The sequence below is a fragment of the Fistularia commersonii genome, unplaced genomic scaffold (genome assembly GCF_037954325.1).
Source record: "Fistularia commersonii isolate RoL2024-O1a breed Wild unplaced genomic scaffold, RoL_Fcom_v1.0 HiC_scaffold_131, whole genome shotgun sequence".
NCBI lineage: Eukaryota > Metazoa > Chordata > Actinopteri > Syngnathiformes > Fistulariidae > Fistularia > Fistularia commersonii.
In genome coordinates, this window is record NW_028234089.1 from 35,001 (window position 1) to 42,500 (window position 7,500).

A 7,500-nucleotide genomic window follows, 5' to 3' on the forward strand; every position below is an offset into this window, starting at 1 on the left:
CTGATAACACTAGCTGTTGTTGTCCAATCATCTGGCAGCTCACCCTGACCACCCAGACCCTTTCTCAACTCCTCCCTGAAAACCGTGCAACGCTCCTCCCTTTTCAGCTTCCACCACTTTGTCCTCTGCTCTGCCTTTGTCCTCGTCATCTACCTTGTCACCAGAGTCGTCGCACAAACCGCCATCCTATGCTGTCTGGCTACACGCCCACCTACAACTACTTTGCAGTCACCGATCTCTTTCAGGTTACCTCGTCTATACAAGATGTAGTCTACCTGCGTGCTCCTACCTCCGCTCTTATAAGTTACCCTATGTTCCTGTTTTTTCTGGAAAAAGGTATTCACTACACCCATTTCCATCCCTTTTGCAAAATCTACCACCATCTGTCCCTCTGCATTCCTATCCTGGATACCATATCTGCCCATCACTTCTTCATCCCCTCTATTGCCTTCACCAACATGTCCATTGAAGTCTGCACCAATTACCACTCTCTCATTTCTGGGAATATTCTGCATCACTTCATCCAACTCATTCCAGAACTTCTCCTTCTCTTCAGGTTCACATCCCACCTGTGGCGCATAGCCACTAACAACACTGAGCATCACACCTTCAATTTCCAATTTCAGACTCATAAGTCTATCTGACATTCTTTTCACCTCTAGGACGTTCCTTACAAACTCCTCCTTCAAGATGACTCCTACTCCATTTCTCTTCTTGTCAGCACCATAATAGTATAACTTAAAGCCTGCTCCTAAGCTTCTAGCCTTACTACCCTTCCACCTGGTCTCCTGGACACACAGTATATCCAGCTTCCTTCTCTGCATCGTGTCCATCAACTCTCTACCTTTTCCTGTCATAGTCCCAATATTCAAAGTCCCTACTCTCAGTCCCAGGCTCTTTCCTTTCCTCCTCTCTCTCTGCTTCCGAACACGCACTCCTCCTCTTCTTCTTCTTCTTGTTCTTCGACCCACAGTAGCCCGATTTCCATTAGTACCCTGTAGGTCATCAGTACCAATGGCGGTCGTTGTTAACCCGGTCCGCGACCCATCCGGTATGGTATAGTTATGGTTGACTCGCATGTTTGGTTTTGGCAAACGTTTTACGCCGGATGCCCCTCCTGACGCAACCCTCTGCATTTATCCGGGCTTGGGACCGGCACAGGGAGACACTGCTCCGTGCCCCCCCCCCCCCCCCAAAGGCAGGCTTGGAGAGACACGGGCCAGTGCCGCCCTGAGGCTGCATTACCCTCTCTTTCTTACATTTATTATAAAAATATGCTTATCTTCCTTTTAGCTCATCACACATGTCTTTATGATTTTCAGTCCATGCCTCAGCCGGCCTGAAGCTCCACTGATGCGCATGTGCGGATGCCTCTATCTAGCGGACATAAAATAAAGACAATCATTCAAATGTGAATGAGTCGGCGTGATGCTCCGGGATGTGTGGAGCTCAGGGAGCTCCACGAGTGAGGGAGTTAAGTTAGGGCGGGGGTGCAAGTAGGCTCTAGGATTCCCCGAGTCGGGGCGAGCGATGGGTTTAGAGGCGTATCGCATTGAAGATAATGGCCGCATATCCTTCTTGGACTTTTCTAAAGCCTTTGACTCGGTCGAACATCCATTTATCATAGCAACGCTCGAACATTTTGGATTTGGTTAAATATTCAGGAATGTGATCCGTGGGCTCTATGAGAATATTCATAGCTGTGTCACCCTGCCAAGCGGCACCACTCCGAGCTTCCATGTTGATGTGGGAATCCCCCAAGGTTGCCCCATCTCACCCTATTTATTTATAATTGCTACCGAAATGCTAGCCGTTTATGTTGAAAAGAGCAACGATATCCAAAAGTTAGACGTGCTGGGGACTGAAATTGTTATTAGCCTGCTGGCAGATGACACAACCTTAGTTTTGAAAAATGAACATCAAGTCCCAATAAGTGCCGAAAACAACCAAAACATTCTCCAAGGCTTCAGGATTGTCATTAAACTTAAAGAAATGCAAACTTCTTGCGCTGCATGACTCGCCACTAAAGGAAATCAGCGATGTTTCCATGAAATCAGAAATAAAATACTTGAGCATTTTCCTATCCAAGGACCAAACGTTAAATCAATCCAGGAACATTGAATCTAAACTGAATCAAAGTAAAGCTTAATTCTAATATATGGCTCCAGAGAGATTTATCAATATTAGGCCGGATATATTTGACTAAAATGGATGTGTTTATCCAGATGTATATACCCAGCGTATTCCAATGCTGCTCCAAATCAACTCGTAAAATCTGTTAACCAAATCAATTTCAACTTTATCTGGAGGAACAGACCACACCATCTAAGAAAAATCACATATGGTGAAAGAAACAAGTGAAGGAGGGCTGAAAGTGATAGAGTCGGACTGCTTGAATGGGACATTGAAGGTGAACTGGTTGAAATCCTGGATCAAACCTCATCGTTCTTTCTGGTATTGTACTCCAAACTACTTATTCAACAAAGTCGGCGGCCTGAGTCTTCTGCTTATCTCTGACTTGGATATCAACAAGATTCCTGTCAAATGTTCAGAGTTCCATAAACAAATATTATTATACTGGAAAATGATATACGTACACAATTTCTCACCACACAGTATAATAGTTTGGAACAATCGATATGTACTGCATGGCAACAAACCTCTGTTTTACAAGGAATGCTTTGAGAAAGGTATATGGTCGATAATTGACTTGATGGATGACACTGGCAGTCCTCTGGACAATGAGCAGTTCTGTACTACACACAGATTCAAGCCTCCCATATTAGAGTTGCTAAAGTTACGAAACGCACTGCCTCGACAATTTGTATTCCTGACCAAAAATATAATGACGCACCGAACCGTACAACCACAGTTACCCCGACTATCACTCCAGGGAATCTCAATTGTGGACAGAAAGCGCGGCAACTCCTTTATTAGGAAATGTTTCACAGGAAACTTATTCCCTGGACGTCAAAAAAAAAAAAAAGGATATTTTAAATAAATTTGATGAGGAATCGATTGCCACGCTGCGAACCATGTATCTGACTCTACCCATACCCCCAAGGCAAAAGAGACCCACTTCAAAATTATGACTGACATCTACCCATCTAAGGAATTATCGAGGGTACGCTTTAATTTTGAAGATAATATTTGTACATTTTGTGAAGACAACATTGAAACCACTGACCATATATTTTTTCTCCTTCTCATTCCATCGTCACCAGTTTCCTTCTCAAAAGATGATATAACATTCTGTTTACTTATAAGCAACATAACAGATGAACTCTGTGTCAATGTTCTTTTAGGCCTGGCCAAGTTCTTCATTCACAAGAACAGAATGCAAAAATGCTCCCCAAATTTTAATGTCTTCATAAACGATTTTGAAATATAAAAAAAAAAAAAAAAAATCCTTAAAACTTATGGAAAAATCCAAAAACTAAAAAATATAGTTACCCATGTCCGAGGTTCCTTTTTTTTTTGGTAAAAAAAAAAAACAAAAAAAAAAAAACAACTTGATTACATGTTACATTCCCCTTGCAATTTTTTTTTTTTTTTTTTTCGTTTTAATTTCTTATTTGTCTATCTATTGATTTAATTACTTCCTTTTAATTTCTTTTTTTGTCTCGCACTGTAAATTTCTCACAAACCTGTAACACTATTAACTTCTCATTACATACAGAACAAATGTCCTGATGTCCGTTGCTTCCTCATCCCTGGTTGTTTCATTGACATTCAGTTCTACCTTGCTATGTTTATTTGTACATCTGTATATTTGGGTGTACTATTTATGTTCAATTAAAAACAGTTTGATGTCTGAGATTCCTTGTGAACCGCCAACTTAATTACATGTTATATTCCCCTCACAATTTTTTTTTTTCGTTTTTAATTTTATTTTTCTATCTATTTATTTAATTATATCCTTCTAATTTTCTTTTTTTGTCTAGCATTAAAAATTTCTCGCAAACCGTTAACACTATTAACTTCTGATTACTTACACCACGAATGCGCTTATGCCCCCCCACCCATCCCGCTTTTTCCGTACGGAGGCAGACACTGAGATCGAAAGCAAATGGGTGTCATTGAAATGCAGTAACAGGGTGATAACAGCCGTGTTCGAAGTGTGTAGGGGCTTATAGGAGAGCAGAAGCACGTCACGCAATTCACCTGAGTTCGGAGGATCGGGAGTACCAGGGCCCATAGCGGAGAAGCGGAAGAGCGGAGTTATGTGTCTCTTCTCAAAGGCGGGGAAGCTGGGGGGCAGCAGGACCCCTTAGACCGGCTAAGGTGAGCCTACTCCGGACAGAGATCACCCGGAGTTATGACTGGAGCTCCCGGACCTCCGGGCACACACATATGTGAATGACTGGATGAGCTAATGTCGGTTTGGTTGTGGATACGTTTCGGCCAATGCTATCAGCACAGCGATGATGAGTTCAGGTGTGTCTGTGTGTGTTTGTGTGTTTGTGTGTGTGTGTGTGTGTGTGTGTGTGTGTGCGTGTGTTTGTGTGTGTGTGAGAGTTTGTTTTTGTGGGTTGGGGGGGGTTCCCGCGGACACGGAGTACCAGGGCCTGGAGCGGATGAGGTGAGGAGCGGAGGAGAGCAGAAGCCCGGACCGTGATTCGCTTGTGTCCAGCGGTTCGGGAGTTCCAGGGCCCGAAACGGAGGAGCGGAGGAGCGGAGGAGCGGAGGAGCGGAGGAGCGGAGGAGCGGAGGACAGCAAAACCCCTTTCTGCAATTCGCCTGAGTCCGGCGGATCGGTAGTACCTGGTTCCGCAGCGGATGAGCGGAGGAGTGGAGGAGATGTTTCTCTTCTCAGAGGCGGCGAGGGGGGGGGGGCAGGACCCCTTACCCTTATCCCCCCCGGACGTTTGAGTGGAGCTCCCGGACCTCCGGGCACGCACATGCGAATGACTGGATCACAGGGAGTGCCAGGGCCTGGAGCGGATGAGCAGAGGAGAGGCGGAGGGCAGAAGCCCGGCCCTGTTCAAGAGTTCCAGGGTCCAAAGCGGGGGAGCGAAGAAGCGGAGGAGGGGAGGAGAGCAGAAGAGCAAAAAACTGGCCCGGAATTCACCGAAGTCCCGCGGATCGGGAGTTCCAGGGCCCGGAGCGGAAGAGCGGAGGAGCGGAGGAGAGGAGGAGCGGAGCAAAGCTAAGCCCGTCTTAACAACAAGGAAATTACAGATGAGGCTATAATTTCTAATGAAAACTTTAAATTCTATAGCCACGTATACACTTCGACATTGTCAAAAAGCGATTGTGACTCCTTTCCATTAAATATTCCTCAATATATCCCAAAAATAAACAACAAACAATATATGATTGTTTATATATGTTTATATATAAACAACAAAAAATATACAGTTTGATGTCTGAGATTCCTTGTGAATCGCCAACTTAATTACATGTCGTATTCCCCTTGCATTTTTTTTTTTTGGTTTTAATTTCATTTGTCTATCTATTTATCTAATTATTTCCTTTTAATTTCGTTTTTTGTCTAGCACTGTAAATTTCTCACAATAACACTATTAACTTCTCATTACATACAGAACAAATGTCCTCATGTCCGTTGCTTCCTCATGCCTGGTTGTTTCATTGACATTCAGTTCTACCTTGCTATGTTTATTTGTACATTTGTATATTTGGGTGTACTATTTATGTTCAATTAAAAACAGTTTGATGTCTGAGATTCCTTGTGAACCGCCAACTTAATTACATGTTATATTCCCCTCACAATTTTTTTTTTTCGTTTTTAATTTTATTTTTCTATCTATTTATTTAATTATATCCTTTTAATTTTCTTTTTTTGTCTAGCATTAAAAATTTCTCGCAAACCGTTAACACTATTAACTTCTGATTACTTACAGCACGAATGCGCTTATGCCCCCCCACCCCCCACCCCCCGCTTTTTGCGTACGGTGGCAGACACTGAGATCGAAAGCAAATGGGTGTCATTGAAATGCAGTAACAGGGTGATAACAGCCGTGTTCGAAGTGTGTAGGGGCTTATAGGAGAGCAGAAGCACGTCACGCAATTCACCTGAGTTCGGAGGATCGGGAGTACCAGGGCCCATAGCGGAGAAGCGGAAGAGCGGAGTTATGTGTCTCTTCTCAAAGGCCGGGAAGCTGGGGGGCAGCAGGACCCCTTAGAGCGGCTAATGTGAGCCTTCTCCGGACATAGATCACCCGGACTTATGACTGGAGCTCCCGGACCTCCGGGCACACACATATGTGAATGAGTGGATGAGCTAATGTTGGTTTGGTTGTGGAAACGTTTCGGCCAATGCTATTAGCACAGCTATGATGAGTTCAGGTGTGTCTGTGTGTGTTTGTGTGTTTGTGTGTGTGTATGCGTGTGTATGTGTGTGTGTGTGTGTGTGTGTGTGTGTGTGCGTGTGTTTGTGTGTGTGTGAGAGTTTGTTTTTGTGGGTTGGGGGGGGTTCCCGCGGACACGGAGTACCAGGGCCTGGAGCGGATGAGGTGAGGAGCGGAGGAGAGCAGAAGCCCGGACCGTGATTCGCTTGTGTCCAGCGGTTCGGGAGTTCCAGGGCCCGAAACGGAGGAGCGGAGGAGCGGAGGACGGCAAAACCCCTTTCTGCAATTCGCCTGAGTCCGGCGGATCGGTAATACCTGGTTCCGCAGCGGAGGAGCGGAGGAGTGGAGGAGATGTTTCTCTTCTCAGAGGCGGCGAGGGGGGGGGGACAGGACCCCTTACCCTTACCCCCCCCGGACGTTTGAGTGGAGCTCCCGGACCTCCGGGCACGCACATGCGAATGACTGGATCACAGGGAGTGCCAGGGCCTGGAGCGGATGAGCAGAGGAGAGGCGGAGGGCAGAAGCCCGGCCCTGTTCAAGAGTTCCAGGGTCCAAAGCGGGGGAGCGAAGAAGCGGAGGAGGGGAGGAGAGCAGAAGAGCAAAAAAACTGGCCCGGAATTCACCGAAGTCCCGCGGATCGGGAGTTCCAGGGCCCGGAGCGGAAGAGCGGAGGAGAGGAGGAGCGGAGCAAAGCGGAAGCCCGTCTTAACAACAAGGAAATTACAGATGAGGCTATCATTTCCAATGAAAACTTTAAATTCTATAGCCACCTATACACTTCGACATTGTCAAAAAGCGATTGTGACTCCTTTCCATTAAATATTCCTCAATATATCCCAAAAATAAACAACAAACAATATATGTTTGTTTATATATGTTTATATATAAACAACAAAAAATATACAGTTTGATGTCTGAGATTCCTTGTGAATCGCCAACTTAATTACATGTCGTATTCCCCTTGCATTTTTTTTTTTCGGTTTTAATTTCATTGGTCTATCTATTTATTTAATTATTTCCTTTTAATTTCTTTTTTTGTCTAGCAATGTAAATTTCTCACAAACCGTTAACACTATTAACTTCTGATTACATACAGAACGAATGTCCTTATGTCCTTTTCTTCTTCATGCCTGGTTGTTTCATTGACATTCAGTTCTACCTTGCCATGTTTATTTGTACATTTGCGTGT